General features: G+C 41.9%; 1 non-coding gene across 1 annotated transcript; it reads left to right on the top strand.

The window, feature by feature from the left end:
- The first annotated feature begins 13,700 nt into the window (after window positions 1-13,700).
- LOC141597795 (small nucleolar RNA R71) lies at window positions 13,701-13,807 on the top strand. The gene has a single exon (XR_012523010.1). It is a non-coding gene; the product is annotated as a small nucleolar RNA R71 (small nucleolar RNA).
- The last annotated feature ends 6,193 nt before the right edge of the window (window positions 13,808-20,000 follow it).

The following is a 20,000-nucleotide window of genomic DNA, read 5'->3' as shown; positions in this document are numbered from 1 at the left end:
CTCCAATTAAAATGGCCTTGCCATAAACCACATCATTTAATGAAAAAGTACAACTATTGTCCTTAATCATAAAACAAAAGCCTTCCGCGTCTAACGCAGAAATGGAGATGATGTTCTTGGTTAAAGTTGGTACAAAATAACACTTATTTAAATACAACTCTAGACCACTAGCTAAAGTGAGCACATAGGTCCCCACGGAAATGGCCGCTACTCAAGCTCCATTGCCCATGCGGAGATCCACATCACCTTTTGCTAGTGCTCGCACGTCCCTTAAACCCTGCAAATGATTACAAAGGTAAGTGCCATATCCGATATAAAGTACCTAAGTGGAAGTGCAAGCATAATTAACGTCTATCACATAGAGAGAGGAAATCATACCAATAGGCATCACATGCCCATCCTTGAGATCCTCCAAGTATTTGGGACAACTCCTCTTATAATGCCCCTTCCAATAATTACAATGGAAACATTCGGCCTCGGAGAGTTTGACATCTTTTGCCTTGGGTTTGCCATTCTCAATGGCTTTCCCCTTTCCCTTGTCTTGTTTCTTTGACGATTTCTTGAATTGGGACTTTTCCTTCCCCTTTCCCTTCTTGACTCCAAGGGACATGTTCTTTAACTTCATGGTTAGAACATCCCCCTTTTCACTCCACTAGCTTCCATATCCCTCTCCGCTTGGGTGAGGAGTGCATGAATTTCATGATAACTCTTATCCATGCCATTCATGTTGTAGTTTACCCTAAAGTGGGCAAACTTGGTGGGAAGTGAGTGGATGATACGATCCACCACAAGAGTCTTATGAATCTTACACCCTAGACGCTCTAGGATGTCGACATATTCGACCATTTTGAGTACATGGGGACCAACCTTTTGGCCCCACTCAAGCTTAGCTTCAAAGAAGCGTGCTGCCACATCGTATTGACGGACTTTAAGTGTTTCTGAAAACATCGTAATCATACGAGTGAATATCTCGTACGCATTTAAAGAAATGCATGAAAGCTTGAGCTTTGGGGAATCGACCATATCAACATATTTTTGATATCATTCGACATCCTCACATGGTCATCATAGGCGGTCCGCACCGCCGATGAAGCCCTTGGACCGGGCTCGATGGGAGGAGCATCGGTTAAGTAAGTGAGCACGTTTTCGGACAACGCTGATGGCTATCAAGTATACCTCGCAAGTGCACGATTTATCGTTGTGCAAAATAGAGGGTCGATCCCACAAGGAGTTTAAAAGATTACTAATTGTTCTAATCCTATCGTTTAGCTAAGTCGGCAATATGGGATGAATTTGCTATACTAAAGTTACCTAAAACAAATGAAATTCAAACTAAACAAGAAATGAGTAAAAGAGCAAGAATAAATGATAGGTTGTAAATCAAATGAATAAAAGGCCAAAGACTCGACTCTCCCACAACAATTCATAACTTCACGCAATTAAATCCCTAGGCTAATCATAAAGGGTAACAAGGTGAGGAGGAGATGGCTCTAATTCGCCTAAGACCCCCCCCCCTCTCGGGTTCGAAATAGGACACTAGCACTACCCACCAACCCTCCTCTCGGGTTCGAAGGCCGGAATCCCTAACTCAACTCCCAACAACCCCAAAAACGTGCACTTTTCCAAGGAGGTCAACAAATCGGTCAAGGTCATTAAGCACTCATCGTAATCCGGGTCATCCCACTCCTCCTTTCGGAGGTCGATTTCAAATGCTAGTTTAGAGGTGCACTCCCAAGGTTCTCCCTTTCGGTCTTAACCTATGGTAGCAATAGGGTCGAATTCCGGATATCCAAATCACAACCTAACCAACTCTCGTTGGTGGACAAGGGTCACAATTCGACACTACCCAAAATCAATCCGTAAACCACATCATTCCTCTAAACTACCCTCACCAATTTCCCAAAATAATTAGCCTCTATGATATTCGATTAGTGAAATTACTCATGTTGGGTCAAACCGAGTCCTAGTGGAGGACTACTCACTAATCATGTTTCTACAAGCAAAAGAAACAACAAAGAGGGAACTTTTAATCATAAACATGATGAGAGGATAAATTCTACTACTAATCATGTAATTATCCAATACAAAGTGTGAAGAAAGACAAATTAATCTAATGATGATAAGGATTAACTAAAAGACACAACCTTTAACACAAATAACTCAAGGATTCAATCTTCAACTCAAGGAAATCAAAGACCCAATCTTTGGGTGTAAATAACAATGGTCAACAAAGAAAAGATGAACAAGAGAGATAATAACAACAATCAAACAACTAGATTGGATTCCTAACATAAACAATCAAACAAAACTCAAAAGAGAAGCAAATGTAAAAAAATGAAATTAGGGAAATAAATAATACCAACTCAATAGCCAAAAGGAATTTGGATTGAAAAATAAAGAAGGAGGAACCTTCAATCTTCTTACAACCCAATTTCTACTACTAAGTATGAAACAATAATTGAAGAACTTGCTCTAATTAGGGAAATATTAGTAAAGTAATTAACAAGATTCAAACTTGAACGGGAAATTAATTTAGGTCTAGGAGTGTGTGTACAAATGGTTAAGGGAGGGGGTATATATAGTTTGCACCAAGATTAGGGTAGGATTTGTAAATGGGCTTGAAACACGAGTTTGCACTCCCGGCCGGTCAACCGGCTGCCGGGCCTACGACCGGGTGGGAGGTTCCTGGAAGTTGAATTAATTTCTTGATATCATCAGGTGTGCTTGGCCGGGCAACCGGCTGCCGGTCACTGACCGGCTGGGGCACGTTGACTAAAAACTTGACTTCTGGGCTCTATGGGAACTCCCAGCCGGCTAGCCGGCTGTCGGCCTTATGATCGGCTGGGATGTTCTTGTAACTTTCTTAATATTTCAGCTCATTTGTTCTCCCAGCCGGCTGGCCGGCTGCTAGGCCACCGGCTGGGAGTCCTCTTTGCTTGATTTTAACTTGAATTGTATACATGTGGCGTTCCCAACCGGCTGACCGGCTGCCGGCTACCGGCTGGGAACACTTCTCAGCATCATTTCCTCCTTCTTCCATGCTTAGTTGATTGGGCTTTTCTTCTAGCTTCAATTCCCTCATTCTCGCCTCAATTCCTGCAAGGGAGGTACAATATCATAGGCATGGGGATTGGGGCATGAATTGTAAGCAAGAATGTACAAAACCGACTCAAATGGAGTTAGAAAGCATGAAAATAGAGGGGAAAAATGGTGCAAAGGGATCCTATATCAAACCTCCCCACACTTGAGCCTTACTCGTCCCCGAGTAAGTCCTCAACCAATGTACAAGGCACTACTAAGATAGATATGGAGAGTGGGTTCACAATATATGCATCACTCAACTAAGCTACTAACTAAGCCGATCGAGTATTAGCGCACTCAACGCCCCTTCAACTCGCAATTTGACACCCATGAGGGAAGAGTGCCCTATTGCAAGGCAAGTTGGGTCTTGCTACAAAATTTTGCAATCAATCGGTCAAACACAAGTCAACAAATAGGATGCATCACAAAAATTCAAACCGCTTTCCTTATCTAAGCGGTCTTTTTGCTTTGAACAATTAAAGGTCTTTGGTTGGGAGATACCGTCTCAAAGTCTTGGCGGGGTGTCAATGCCCTAGTGGTGGCTCAAGCAACCTCAAAATGACAACCAAATGCCTTGGAAACGGATTCAAAGGCGGGAAAGAGGGAAGCAAAGCCTAACCTTCGAGATTTACATGACACACTCAAGATTCAACCAAATCGACCCATGACTAAGGGGACCTAGACTACCTACTTCCTCACGGTTTTCACTAATCTCTCATTTTGATTTAGAACGGGTGATTTTTGTGCCAAAAAGTAACCAAAATCACTCAACTACTCGACTCGTGAGACATGCCCGCAATCTAACATGGAATCCTCTCCTACAAGACCATTTATGAGATGCAAAAAAAGGAAAATATGCATAAAGAGAAACAAGGGTTGTAACGGGGCTAGGTGACGGGACGAAACGGGGTTGGTGCAAGCACTATTTTGGGAAAAATGTGGAGGTACACATCAAGAAGTTGTCAAAATTCCATTTCTTCCACTTTTATTACAACAAACGAGTAACGTCTACACCTTAACAAAAATTGGTTTCCCAAATTAATGCAAACATTGTGCAAACCCGACTCACTTTGGAAAAACACGAAAACTATCACCTTATTTCAACCAATGAACAACGTTTACACCCTAACAAGAGATTGGATCGCCAAAATCAAGCAAAAATTGTGTAAACCCGATCCACTTAGGAAAAACATCAAGTGCCCCGTTATTCTTGCAACGCCTTTTTCTACTCCAATGATGAATGGAGTGTTGCTTGGCTTTTTCTCATCAAACAAATTATGAATGAAGTTCTCCTCTTTTTTTTCTCTTTTTTTTTCTTTTCTTACACATTTTTTTTCCATTTTCTTTTCTTTTCTTTTTCAAAACCTCTTTATTCAAACCAACCAAATCAAGGTAATTATTCCGACTCAAATCATCAACTAGGACTCAAAACTCCTTTCTTCATACAACCAACAACATGTAAGCAACTTTCTTGATAAGGGAATGTTGTTTATGGTATGTAGCTAGTTTGCAGGTGCCAAGAAAAAGGTTCAAGCTCAAAAGGGTTATCAAAATAGGACCTAGTCTAAAAGGCCGAAAAATTAGGCTTATTTGGCAATGTGAGGCTCATCAATGAAATGCGACTAGTTGTTTCAAAATATGCATATAAATGAACATCTCATAGTCTAAAAGGAAAGGACGCCATGCTTGTGCGTCGTGATGTAACATGCCACGCGAGGAGCCTACTCACACCTAAGGGGGGCCGGGTATGGATGTACCGGTCCCAAGGAGGCTCTAAATCTCACATGTAAGTATCTATGTCGAAATCTAGGCCTAGTCTACGGTCTAGGTCTCACTTGGTGGTCAAAACTTTCCGGTCAAGCCTCATTTCCCGGGTATTTTCAAGCAAACACCCTAACAAGGAAGTCTCTAAGGTGCAAGCCACTAAGAGGGGGAAAGACATTACCTAGACAATATCATCATAGAGGGTATCATATTCCCTTCCTAGACCAAATTTTGTTTAAAAATTTATATACAGACTCAATGCAATGAAAGGGAAACAAGACACGTATATACATGTGACATAAATGCATGCGAGAAATGGAAATAACATGAATGGAAAAATGCAACAAATGTCTAAATCCTAGCAGCACATCAACACAAAACCAACAGTTCCTCAAGGGAACATCCTCAGCAGCAAAATCCCATCCTCCTCCACATATACAACGATAAAGGAAAAGAATAGTAAAGGAGAAAGAGATAAGAACGGTTATACCAAGCGTCTTCTAGTCTCCTTTTGCTTCAAATATCTCGTATGTGCCTATGCCACTTGTTAGACGACATATATATACAATGCAATACTTTTTTTTTTATTTTTCTGAAATTTTTTCAATTTTTAGGTATTTTTTGAAATTTTCTCAAATTTAAAATTATTTACAAATATAAACAAATATTCACAAGAGTGGATATTTCCCTCCCTACACTTGAGATGGACATTGTCCTCAATGGACAAAAGCATAGGGAGTGAATAAGAAAAAGAAAGGAACATATTTTTGAATTTTTGATTTGTGAAAATAAAAGTAACATATTTTTGGTATTTTTTGTTGTTGAAAATTAAAAGAACATGTTTTTGGTGTTTTTTCAATATTTGAATTTCCTCCCCACACTTATTTATTTACATTACTTCCAAATGGAAATAAATGTGTGGAGGAAAATAAAAATTAAAAGGCATGTTTTTGGGGGAGTTTTTTTTTGGGCCCTCCCCACACTTATTTATAGACATGGGAGGGCATTTCAGAGAAATAAAAGAACATGTTTTTGTCGGTTTTTGTCATTTTTCAATTTTTTAGTTGGTTTTTAAATGGGAATGCAATGCATGCTCTATTCTATATGCAATAATTAAATTACAATCCAAGTTATACTAAGTGAATGCAATTTCTAAATGTGACAATATATTACAAAATTGAAATCTAATGCAAGACCAAATGAATGCAACTACGTGATTTTCTAAACTAAATGCATGCGAAAAATTAAACATGAATGAGAAAATTTGGATTTAGGGAGAGATCATACTTGTCATTTTGGATTGAAAGGGAGGGAGTGGAGCCCTCATTACTAGGCTCTACTCGTACTCGGTCTCATCGCCATCATCGTCCCCGTTGCCATAATCGTCACCATCATCAATCCCGGCCCCGAACTCGGAATCACGGATGAAGTCATCCGTGTTCATCGGCATATCCGAGCCGAAGTCCCCCGTGGTGCTAGTAAAGGGCTCATGGCTCCCGCCGGGCATGTGAGAACCTCCCTCTCCAAAGATGGAGGGAGCACCTCCATACCACCTAGTATCATGACCTTCCCCTTGAGTGGAAGGTGGCGTAGGGAAGACCGAGGCACTATAGTAGTCCGGGCGCAAATTAATGTCGCCGTAGAGATAGGTCCCGTCCTCCGGATGCCCGCCATCCGGAAATAGGTAGTAGGAGGGGTGGAGGTTAGAGGGGTGCTTGTATTGGCGCCTCATAAAATCATCATAAACCGGAAATTGACCGATAGAGTGGTCATAGTAAATCCGGTCGAGTCGTTGTTGCAGACCAAGCCGCTCACTAGCGGCGGTTGCCATGTTAATCTTCATATCCTCCAAAAAGGAGATGAGGTCGGAGTGAAGAGGGAGCGGTTTTTGTGGTGGTTGACTAGATGAGCTCTCCCCTTGTTGGAAAGGTCCGGCAACGAAGGGGGAGGAGGGTGTAACATACTGCAAGGTGGGTCTCGCGGGGATGATCGGTCGCTCACGGGTATAGCGAAGATTGGGATTTATTTATTGGGGAATGGTGGCATCTTCGGGGTTCTCAATCTCAAGCAAATAATGTGGCGAGTTGGGCACCACTTTCATCTTATCGGGGTTAGGAAGGGGAATAGAATTTCTATCGACACTGTTCACCCGGATTTGCCAATAGTCAAGGCCGTCATTCGGGTTAGTTTTTAACCAATTGAGGTTGTGGTGGATGTAACTCTTGAAAAGCATGGTGTCCCCTATAATGTACCTCAGACCACTAAACAAGTTGGCTCTCCGGTTAAGCCGCTTGGCTAAGTGAGTGATGAGCCCACCCACGACAATGGAAGTTGATTGGCCCGGAGAGTTGCTAAGGCATTGCAAGGTAAGGGCCAAGTGGTGGGAAATGTCGATCTTGAAGGTAGTGGCGTTAGAACAAAGGTAAGACCCGAGAATTTCCAACTCCTCCGTTCGGAAGTTGTGATTCTCCTCTCGGCCGAAAATAGTCCACCCCATGAACCGATGCCAAACCCGTATAGCAGCATTATGGACAGTATTAGCGGCTCTCTTGACCCGCGGTAGGTCGTCTAAACCCGTGATCGCCTTCCATAAGGCCCCGTGGTCAAAGGTTTCGGGTGCCTTGTGAGGAGGGCTTGTGTCAAGCCCGAAATGAGAGGCAAAGGTCGGTAGGGTCAAGGAGTAATCCTTGTTCATCAGACGGAAATGCAAGAATGCTACCTTTTAGGATTGGCGATGCTTATCAATACGAAGGGAACTCAAAAACTCCCATGTGAGTCGGGAATAGGTTTTTTCATGGATTGCATACATAGCTCGCATTCCTACCCCGTCAAACAAGTCAAGGGTCACTTGGTCTAGCCCTAACTCCCGCATGGATTGTCTATCAATGAATCGGGTCGGGGTGAGGGGACGTTGTTTGAATAAAACGAATTTACCTTTCATAGTGACGGATACAAATTAGAGGTCCGGGAAGTCGGGATCGGAGCTCATATCATTCGCCGCTGCCGCCACCATCTCCGCCTGTTGGAGGGCTAAATCTCCCTTTCTCACTCTTTTCTTGGGGGCCATTTTGTGGTTTTTGTGGAGGGTTAAGGGTTAGGAGGGTGGTTGTGGTGGTTTGTTGGTGGTAGGGTGGTGCTAGGAGGTGGTGGGAAGTGGTGGTTGTTGATTTTGGTGGAAAGGGGTTAGGGTTAGAGGGAGGTAGATGTCGAAAGAATGAATTGATTTGGGGTGATTTTTGTGTTTAATTCACGATCAGAGTCCTCCCAGCCGGTCAGAGGACCGGCCGCCGGTCACCCGGCTGGGAAAACGAATATTTTTTGAATTTTTCCAAAAAGTTACAGAAAATTCCCAGCCGGTCAGAGGACCGGCCGCCGGTTACCCGGCTAGGAGAACACTCAAACACCAATTCTGCCATATATGCATTCCCAGCCGGTGGACCGGCTGCTGGCCTGCCGGCTGGGACTCCTCATCCTTCATTTCGTCACATTTCAATAAAAAGTTATAGGAACTTCCCAGCCGGTCAGAAGACCGGCTGCCGGTCACCCGGCTGGGAATACGTTCCCATGTCAATTTCTCCAATATACCCCTAGTCCCATATCCCATCACCTATTGGCCTCGACTTTCGTGTTTTCGACTTTCAAAACCGACTCATGACGTCGAAAAAAGGCCAATTGATGGTAAACCGCTTGTTCATCATACAAAATCCCAAATTCTTCAACAATTGCAACCGACATCAATCAAAATGGCAAGAATCACCCATCCAAAATTTCTCATTTCCTATCTAAATGCATGATATTTACAAAGTTACATGGGTTGCCTCCCATGTAGCGCTCTTGTTTTATGTCGTAGGCTCGACATAGTCAAGAAATTCAATCAAGTATGGAGGAGGTAAGTATCGATGAAGCTTATGTTCTTCATGCTGGGTGCCCCAGCAATGTAATGCTTGAGCCTTTGTCCGTTTACCTTGAAAGCTTGGTCTCCATCGGATATTTCAATTGCCCCATGGGGAAAAACTCAGACCACGATGAAAGGTCCCGACCATTTTGACTTTAGCTTCCCCGAAAATAACTTGAACCTTGAGTTAAAGAGGAGAACCAAGTCTCCCACCTTGAATTCCCTTCTCAAAATTGCCTTGTCATGGAACTTCTTAGTCTTCTCCTTGTAAATCCTTGAACTTTCATAAGTATCGAGGCGAAATTCCTCCAACTCATTCATGTCAAGAAGCCTTTTCTCTCCCGCTTTCTTCATGTCAAAATTCAAGAATTTTACTGCCCAAAAGGCGCGGTGCTCCAATTCAACGGGGAGATGACAAGGCTTACCGTAAACCAACCTAAAAGGCGAAGTGCCAATAGGAGTTTTGAAGGCGGTACAGTACGCCCATAGAGCATCATCAAGCTTCATTGACCAATCTTTTCGCGACTTTGCCACGGTTTTCTCAAGAATAGACTTGATTTCCTGGTTGGAGACCTCGGCTTGCCCATTTGCTTGGGGGTTATAAGCAAGACTTCTTCTATGTTGAACCCCGTGTTTATTGAGCAAAGCTTCAAAGGTTTTTTCATGAAAGTGCAAACCTCTATCACTTATGAGCACCCTCGGCACTCAAAATCTCGGGAAAATCGTATTCTTCAAGAACTTGCCAACCGACTTGGCATCACAAGTTTTAGTAGGGATAGCCTCGACCCACTTACTCACATAATCTACCGCCACAAGTATGTACTCGTACCCATAGGAGGAAGGGTAGGGGCCTTGGTAATCGATACCCCAAACATCAAACAACTCAACCTCTAGGATGTAGTTCATTGGCATCTCGTGCCTCCTTGAAATATTGCCGCTCCGTTGACACTTATCACATCCCTTGACGTATGTTGCCACATCATGAAATAGAGTAGGCCAATAGAAACCGCATTGGAGCACCCTTGCGGCGGTCTTCCTTGAACTTCCATGCCCGCCACTTGGCATGTCGTGGCAACGAGAGATAATCGGCTTCACCTCCTCACATGGAATACACCTCCTAATTATCCCATCGGCACAAGATTTGTAAAGGCAAGGTTCATCCCAAAAATATTGCTTTAAATCATGAAAGAATTTCTTCCTCTTATGTGAATCATAGTCATGTGGAATGACCCCGGATACCAAGTAATTTACAAAGTCCGCATACCAAGGCACCTCCATAAGAGCAAGAGCAAATAGTTGGTCATCCGGCAATGAGTCATCAATTGGTAGTCCATCCTTTACATTGTGGTTGATCAACCGGGACAAATGGTCGGCCACCACATTTTCAACTCCTTTTTTATCCCTTATCTCCATGTCAAACTCTTGTAGAAGTAATATCCACCTAATCAACCGAGGCTTGGACTCCTTTTTGATGAGCAAGTGTCTCAAAGCAACATGGTCGGTGAACACTATCACTTTAGCTCCCACCAAATAAGTCCGGAACTTCTCCATAGCAAAAACTACCGCCAAGAGTTCCTTTTCCGTTGTTGAGTAATTGGTTTGAGCTTCATCAAGAGTTTTGCTTGCATAATGAATTGCATGCACCTTTCCATCCTTCCTTTGGCCTAAAACCGCGCCCAAGGCTTGATCGCTTGCATCGCACATTAGCTCGAATGGCAAGCTCCAATCCGGAGGTTGTATGATTGGAGCACTTGTCAAAGCTTCCTTCAACCTATTAAAAGCATCAAGACATCGGTTAGAGAACACAAAAAGAGCATCTTTGGCTAACAATCCGGTCAAAGGTCTCGTAATTTTGGAGAAGTCCTTGATGAAGCGGCGGTAAAAGCCCGCATGTCCAAGGAAACTTCTCACCCCCTTGACATTGGTGGGAGGTGGGAGACTAGCAATGACCTCAACCTTAGCCTTGTCAACTTCTATTCCACGATTGGACACTATGTGTCCCAACACAACTCCTTCTTGTACCATAAAATGGCACTTCTCCCAATTAAGCACAAGGTGAGACTCTTGACACTTGTTCAAAATTTTCTCCAAATTTGCCAAACAACTTTCAAAGCATTTCCCAACAACCGAAAAATCATCCATAAAAACTTCCATTTCTTGTTCAACAAAATCGGAAAAAATGGACATCATAGCTCTTTGAAAAGTAGATAGTGCATTACATAGGCCAAATGGCATCCTCCTATATGCATAGGTGCCAAATGGACAAGTAAAGGTAGTCTTTTCTTGGTCACTTGGATGGATAGGGATTTGGAAGAAGCCCGAGTACCCATCCAAGAAGCAAAAGTAGTTGTGTTGAGCTAATCTTTCCAACATTTGGTCCATGAACGGTAAAGGAAAGTGATCCTTCCGGGTGGATTTGTTCAATTTCCTATAGTCCACACACATCCTCCACCCGGTTACCGTTCTAGTGGGAATCAATTCATTTTTATCATTTTTCACTACCGTCATTCCTCCCTTTTTTGGAACTACATGGACCGGGCTTACCCACCTACTATCCGAAATAGGATAGATAATACCGGCGTCAGGTAGTTTGAGGACCTCTTTCCTCACAACTTCTTTTATTATGGGGTTAAGCCTTCTTTGCGCCTCAATCGAGGAAGCATCCTCGTTTTCAAGCAAAATTCTATGAGTGCACAAAGAGGGACTAATCCCTTTGAGGTCACCAATTGTTTACCCAAGGACATCCTTATATTTTCTTACAACATCAAGTATCTTTTGAAGTTCGGTGTCATTGAGTGCACTATTGACAATAATAGGGTAAGTATCGTTAGGTCCAAGGAAAGCATGTTTAAGAGTAGAGGGAAGAGGTTTCAACTCCACTTGAGGAGGAGTGGATATCTCCTCTTTTTTACCATCTCCTCTCAAAGCCTCAAACTCCTTGTCCGGGTCCTCTTCAATTGTTGCCTCCATGGCCAAAACATACTCCCGGTGTTCTTTGGAATCTTTTACCTTGCCCTCAAGGAATCCTTGCAAACCCTTGTCTTCATCAAACTTCTTCATGTCGACATATTCCTCTACCATGTCAATCATATAGCAAGACTTTTCTTCGGAAGGCTCCTTCATAGCCTTACACAAGGAGAATTCTACTTTTTCTTCACCCACTTGGAGAGAAAGCTTTCCATTCTTCACATCAATCATGGCACCCCCCGTAGCAAGGCAAGGACGCCCCAATATGATGGGAATATTAGAATCCTCGGGAATGTCCATTACATAGAAGTCACATGGGAATGCAAGTTTTCCCACCTTGAGTGGGACATCCTCCACAAGACCGATTGGGTATCTTACCGACCTATCCGCAAGTTGGAGAGAAACCCTTATTGGTGAAAGTTCATAACCCTTCAACTTCTTGAAAATTTTGAGGGGCATAAGACTAATTCTTGCTCCCAAATCACACAAGGCTCTCTCAATATGCACGGTCCCAATTTTGCAAGGTATGGAAAAACTCCCCGGGTCTTCAAGCTTTTGAGGAGCCTCATTCATAAGAATTGCACTATACTCCTTGGATAGATTCACCGTGGTTGTTGGGCTCAAGGAGTTTTTGTTTGAAATTTTCTCCTTCAAGAATTTCCCATAGCTTGGTATTTCTTTGACGGCATCAATGAAAGGCATGGTAATGTTGATACCCTTCATCATGTCCATGAACTTTCCATATTTTTGTTCAAGTTTTGCTCTTGCCAACCTTTGTGGGAAGGTAATTGGTGGCACATAAGTCCTCACAACTTGTTGTTTTGGCTCTTCAACAATCTTTGTTGGTTCATCAATCACCCTTGGAGTCTCCACCACAATTTACACAAGTTCATCTTTAACCCTTTTTTCTTCAACTACCCTTGGAGGTTTAACCACATCATCCGGGTTACTACTCTTCTTCTTCTTGACAAATGTCCGGTATTCCAAATCTCTACCACTCCTCAAGTGAATAGCATTTATGGTTTTCGGATTCTCCTCGATTTTACCCGGGAATTTCCCTTGAGAGGCTTGTAGTTGGCTCATTTGAGAGGCCAATTGGGAGATTTGATTGTCCGTCATCCGTTGAGAAGCTTGCATTTGGGTTCTAAGTTGGTTGATGGATGAGGTTGTCTCTTCTTGTTTTTGGGTGGAATGGTTGATGAATTGTGTTTGAGTGTTGACAAGTTGGTTTTGGGAAGTCATCAATTGTTCCATCATGAGTTCCAAGCTTGACTTTGGTTGGGTGGATTGTTGGAAAGGTTGAGAGTTTTGTTGGAAAGGTGGGTTATTTGGTTAGAAAGGTGGGTTGCTTGGTGGATTGAGTGGTTGGAATTGTTGTCTCAGTTGGAAGGATCTCCCTTGGAAACCCGGTGGACCTTGGTTGAATGTTGTATTTTGTTTTTGAGCTTGAAAGTTTGGTTGTTGTGATTTTTGTTGGAAGGTGGGGTTTTGGACATTTTGTGATCCATAGGAAAAGTTGGGGTGGGCTCTCATTCCGGGATGATATTGGTTGTTGTTAAATACTTGCTTGGCCGGACTGGACTCCCATATTCCGTTCACTTGCTCCATGCAATTGCCCTCTCCTACCATCAAGGGACACTCATTGGGTGGGTGTCCTTGATCTCCACAAATCTCACAACTATAAACTTGATTTCTCATAGAAGAAGAGTTACTAGATGTGTTTGTTGAACTCATCAAGGCAACTTGCTGCTTAAGCTCTTCAATCAACCCTTTAACTTCAACATTATTGGCCGATTCAACCGTTGAATTTTCTTTCCTCTTGTGCCTATCATGGTTCCAATGGAAGGTTCGGGAAGCCATATCCTCAATTAATTCCTTGGCCGTCTTATGATCGATTTTATCCAATGCTCCCTTTCCCGACCCGGAATCAAGATTCATCTTCATTTCGTTGTTCAACCCTTCATAGAAATTGCTGATTACCTCGTCATCTCCAATTCCGTGATGAGGGCATAGCCTTTGAAGGCCCTTGTACCTCTCCCACGCTTCGTAGAGGGTTTCATCTTCTTGTTGAGTGAAGCCTTGGAGCTCACTCTTAATCCTAGCCGTTCTTTGTGGTTCGAAATATTTATTTAGGAAAGCTTTTGAGACATCATCCCAAGTCCGGAGGGAATCGGATTCACAACTTTTAAGCCACTCCTTGGCACTTCCCCTCAAGGAGTAAGGGAAAAGCCTAAGGCGTAGGGCATCCTCCGATACTCCGTTGGCCTTGAACATGTCACAACTATCCAAGAACTCGTTGAGATGCTCGTTGGGGTTCTCGGTGGCTCCCCCACCAAATTGATTCCCTTGGACAAGTTGTAGCAAGGTGGCTTTCACATCGAAATTGTTGGCTTGAATAGGCGGTTTCACGATACTCGGATTCACCACCTTTTTCGGAGCCAAGTTATCTCGCATAGGCACCGCGGCCATGGTTACTTCTTCCGGGGTTGCAAAGGGGTTCTCAAAAGTCTCAAAGGTATTTGGTTCTTCTCGAAAGTCTTCCACTACTAGATTCTCTTGGGGAATTGGTGTTTCTATAAATCCTCTTCTACGGAGTGAATTTAGTCTTCTTACGGTAGCTTCAATCTCGTGGTCAATCGGATCAAGTGGTTGGCCTCTTCGACTTCTCCTACTCATGCAAAAAGTCCTACACACTCAAGAGAAGGATTAGTAACACAAAAGACTTAGTCTAAACAAGAACAAAAACAATTAATATCTAGCCGAACTCCCCGGCAACGGCGCCAAAAACTTGATGGCTATCAAGTATACCTCGCAAGTGCACGATTTATCGTTGTGCAAAATAGAGGGTCGATCCCACAAGGAGTTTAGAAGATTACTAATTGTTCTAATCCTATCGTTTAGCTAAGTCGGCAATAGGGGATGAATTTTCTATACTAAAGTTACCTAAAACAAATGAAATTCAAACTAAACAAGAAATGAGTAAAAGAGCAAGAAGAAATGATAGGTTGTAAATCAAATGAATAAAAGGCCTAAGACTCGGCTTTCCCACAACAATTCATAACTTCATGCAATTAAATCCCTAGGCTAATCATAAAGGGTAACAAGGTGAGGAGGAGATGGCTCTAATTCGCCTAAGACCCCCTTCTCGGGTTCGAAATAGGACACTAGCACTACCCACCAACCCCCTCTCTCGGGTTCGAAGGCCGGAATCCATAACTCAACTCCCAACAACCCCAAAAACGTGCACTTTTCCAAGGAGGTCAAGAAATCGGTCAAGGTCATTAAGCACTCATCGTAATCCGGGTCATCCCACTCCTCCTTTCGGAGGTCGATTTCAAACGCTAGTTTAGAGATGCACTCCCAAGGTTCTCCCTTTCGGTCTCAACCTAGGGTAGCAATAGGGTCGAATTCCGGATATCCAAATCACAACCTAACCAACTCTCGTTGGTGGACAAGGGTCACAATTCGACACTACCCAAAATCAATCCGTAAACCACATCATTCCTCTAAACTACCCTCACCAATTTCCCAAAATAATTAGCCTCTATGAGATTCGATTAGTGAAATTACTCATGTTGGGTCAAACCGAGTCCTAGTGGAGGACTACTCACTAATCATGTTTCTACAAGCAAAAGAAACAACAAAGAGGGAACTTTTAATCATAAACATGATGAGAGGATAAATTCTACTACTAATCATGCAATTATCTAATACAAAGTGTGAAGAAAGACAAATTAATCTAATGATGATAAGGATTAACTAAAAGACACAACCTTTAACACAAATATTTCAAGGATTCAATCTTCAACTCAAGGAAATCAAAGACCCAATCTTTGGGTGTAAATAACAATGGTCAACAAAGAAAAGATGAACAAGAGAGATAATAACAACAATCAAACAACTAGATTGGATTCCTAACATAAACAATCAAACAAAACTCAAAAGAGAAGCAAATGTAAACAAATGAAATTAGGGAAAGAAATAATACCAACTCAATAGCCAAAAGGAATTTGGATTGAAAAATAAGGAAGGAGGAACCTTCAATCTTCTTACAACCCAATTTATACTACTAAGTATGAAACAATAATTGAAGAACTTGCTCTAATTAGGGAAAGATTAGTAAAGTAATTAACAAGATTCAAACTTGAAAGGGAAATTAATTTAGGTCTAGGAGTGTGTGTACAAATGGTTAAGGGAGGGGGTATATATAGTTTGCACCAAGATTAGGGTAGGATTTGTAAATGGGCTTGAAACATGAGTTTGCACTCTCGGCCGGTCAACCGGCTGCCGGGCCTATGACCGGCTGGGAGGTTCCTGGAAGTTGAATTAATTTCTTGATATCATCAGGTGTGCTTGGCCGGGCAACCGGCTGGGGCACGTTGACTTCAAACTTGACTTCTGGGCTCTATGGGAACTCCCAGCCGGCTAGCCGGCTGCCGGCCTTATGACCGGCTGGGAAGTTCCTGTAACTTCCTTAATATTTCAGCTCATTTGTTCTCCCAGCCGGCTGGCCGGCTGCTGGGCCACCGGCTGGGAGTCCTCTTTCCTTGATTTTAACTTGAATTGTATACATTTGGCGTTCCCAGCCGGCTGACCGGCTGCCAGCCTCCCGGCTGGGAACACTTCTCAGCATCATTTCCTCCTTCTTCCATGCTTAGTTGATTGGGCTCTTCTTCTAGCTTCAATTCCCCTATTCTCGCCTCAATTCCTGCAAGGGAGGTACAATATCATAGGCACGGGGATTGGGGCATAATTGCAAGCAAGAATGTACAAAACCGACTCAAATGGAGTCGGAAAGCATGAAAATAGAGGGGAAAAATGGTGCAAAGGGATCCTGTATCAAACGCGGCGCTTCTGATGTTGGATTCCCATTCAAGAAAGTTACTACCGTCATCTTTTAAGATACATTTGTCCATTACGGACCTTAGCCATGAATCTTTGCCTAGTGAAGTAGTCGATGGAGTTGAAGAAGTTGCCATTGTGAATTAAAATGGTACAACAAATAAGGAAAAATTAACATCCATTGTTTTAAAATTACTTGTGAAAACATGTTTAACAAGTTTTAGCATTTATATAATGATCTCCGACTAAATTATATAAATGATTCCAAGACCCAAATCTCTACCCTTTAAAAAGAGAGAAGTTCAAACAACTGTAGCTATGAATAGTAGCCGTTCTCCCTCAACCCTTGATTTCCCCTTTTTAATCCCTACCCTCCATTTCTCTCACATTCACTCACACCCACTGCTTTTACCTCATGCTTGTATGATTCTCACCCACTCATTTCCATTTTCTTTTTCCATTTCCATCTCATAATGCCTCCCTCATTCTCCACTTCACTCTTCCCTCTTTGATTAATGCTCAGGCCTCACACAACGATGCCGAACCGGCGTGATGACGATGGCGGAGCTGCGACTGATTTTTTCCTTATTTCCTATTGGTTTCTTGTTCTCTTTGTTGGTTAGTTTACTCATTGTTTTCTGGGGTTTTTCGTATTTCCATTTTCGTGTTGCTGCTTCTCCTTGTTCTCGTATTGCTTCCATAAAGGCTTTTCCTGTTTATAATTTGTTTGTGATGTTTATATTGCATGTAGTTGTTGAGAAGTGTAACGATACGGCCTTGATGTCATGGCGATGACGAGAAGGAGTTGATGTGATGGCGATGATACGGCGGCATGTGATGACGGTGGCGGTAACAACCAGGTATTTTGGCATTCCATTTCCCGTTGTTGTGTTACTTTGGCTGGGACTAGGGTTTTGCGTTACCTTAATTATCACTACTGTGCTTTGCTACTTCTGATTAGTTGGCGGGATTTAAATTGGTTTGCCATTTTCCAATATCATTTTCGTTCTTTTCGTGGTTAATTTTTTTCATCTTTGTTTTCTGGCATTTTGGATTAGTGTATTGATCTTCGTATTCTTGATTTCTTGCTAATTTACCTTGGTTATCATTACCGCTTGGTTGTGTTCATTTATCTACGTATTCCTATTATCGTTAATCCTCTTTATTGTTTATTATTTTGATCTTTCGTTTTGGGTTCCCAGGGGTGGAGTTGTGGACATTACTACATGAGGCTGAAGTTGACATTGGTCAATTTAGGTTGTTATGGAGCTTTATTGACTGACGCTAAATATGTTGCTTTCAAATAACTCATGTTGAATGCATGGTTTCAGGTGATTAATGTGAAACCATTCAGACAGGAGTCGAGAAGTCGAGTTATTGGATTCACAGGCCGACTTGAAGAGCAGAAAGGTTACGATATCCTTGTAAAGCAATTCCTCATTTTATCAAGAAGAATAAAGTGCATATTATTATCCTTGTGAGTTCATCAATACTCTCCAAAACATACATTCACTCGTGAAAATTTCATTATCCTTCAATGACACGATGTGCTGCTTTTTTAAACATTTCAGGGACCGGAAAGAAAGAAATGGAAAATCTAATTCAAGAACTGGAAAATCTTTTTCCTAATAATGCAAGAGGATTGACAAAATTTTATATGCCCTTATCTCACATGATCGTAGCGGGGGATGATTTCACGCTCATCTCAAGCAGGTGAGCCTTGTGGCCTAATTCAGTATATGCTATGCTTATGGAATGGTATTGATCGACTCAACTTAATTCTTCCTCTAAATTTGATTCTTATACTTTTGATTAACTTGTTTGGGTTTTATTTAACTCAGATCCCAATTGTGGCTTCAACTAGAGGACTTGTTGATACTGTAAAAGAAGGATTCACCAGATTCCAAATGGGACATTTTAATGCAGATGTAATGACCTGAACTGACTTAGTGACTTAGATACTCTTGATTTAAACTGGAGTCATATTTATCAGAATCTCGGTCTCTAACAATCCGACTTGGTTTTTGTTGTGCTCAGTGTGATGTTATAGACCCTGGAGATGTAAATGCAGTAGTGGCATGAGTGAAGATGACAGTAGCAAGCCGTTGAACTCCTGCTTTCAAACAGATGATATTCAACTCCATGGGTCAAGATTTCTTATGGAAGGTCGGTATTTACTCGATCTTCAGAGCTTGCCTTGTACTGTTTTACACTTAGCTCACTGCTCATTGTACTTGGTTGTCTTATTGAGTACACAACAATCATTTTTTTAGCCACTTCAGCCTCACTAATCATTATGTAAGTTACTACATGAGTTTAGTTAGTTTTTATGTTGCTTATTGTTAGTTTTTTATCTTTGATTTCTCGGTTGGGTTTGTTACTTCTTGGGGAAGGAGTTGTGAACATAAGACTTGGTTGGAGTGGACATTGGTTGGTTAACTTGATTTAGGTTGTTTGGAGCTTTGACTGATGCTTAAATGTAAAACGGCCTAAGTGACCCGATTGCCAACTCAATGCTCAATAATTGAATAGTCTATGTTCTGAATGTACTGTTAATTCTAATGATCAGCACCACAATTAATCAGTGGTGAGCTCATGTCAACATTTGTTTGATTGCTGTTTCCAATGGGCTTATTGTTGTCATCTAAATTGACTTTTAGTCTTCTAGCAAACCGTTGTTTCACTATATACTTGTGTTTGTTATTCTTAACTGACTGATAAACATAACATTTACCCTTTGGAGTTTGTATGTCGTGGATAACTTGTATGATCGATGTTTCAAGCTTTATCATCTCACATTAATTATATCATTCATAATTCCCTTGTCACCTGGTTTCACAGGATTACGGTAAACAACTCGATCTCCGGAGATGAAACAATAACATCAGCAGGAGGAAACTTTTAGTTCGGATACTTTCAACCTGATGAATCTTCCAACTGGTATATATATAGGTATTCGGTACAAGAAAATTTCAGTATTCACTTTTGTTTAGGTAGCAAACTGAGTTAACCCCGTCTTAGATAAACATAGTTATGAGCTAAAAATTTTAGATGTAAACTTGGTTATTAAAAACGGGCTAAAATCAACACACATTTGGTCCACAAATTTGAATTCGACAACCAGGAAATCAGTACAAGCAGTTTTACTTGATTCAAGAAATCTGGTTCTTAAAGACGGACCTAATACGAGTGAGCCGTTGTGGCAGAGTTTTGAAAATCTTACTGGTACTTAGCTTCCTGGTTGTAAGATCGAGTATAACAAAAAGACTAGAAAAAGGCAGCAACTTTCTTCTTGGAAAAATGAGGACGATCCTTTCCTGGGTCTTTATACTCTTGAGATAATTCCCGATTAAAAAGAATATGTTATCATGTCGAACAAAACAAAGCAGTATTGGTGTAGTGGATCATGGAATCAAGAACAGGTTTTCAGCTTAGTCCCTGAGCTAAGGTT

Source organism: Silene latifolia, chromosome 8 (genome assembly GCF_048544455.1).
Source record: "Silene latifolia isolate original U9 population chromosome 8, ASM4854445v1, whole genome shotgun sequence".
Taxonomy (NCBI): domain Eukaryota; kingdom Viridiplantae; phylum Streptophyta; class Magnoliopsida; order Caryophyllales; family Caryophyllaceae; genus Silene; species Silene latifolia.
This window is presented reverse-complemented; position numbering and strand designations above follow the sequence as displayed.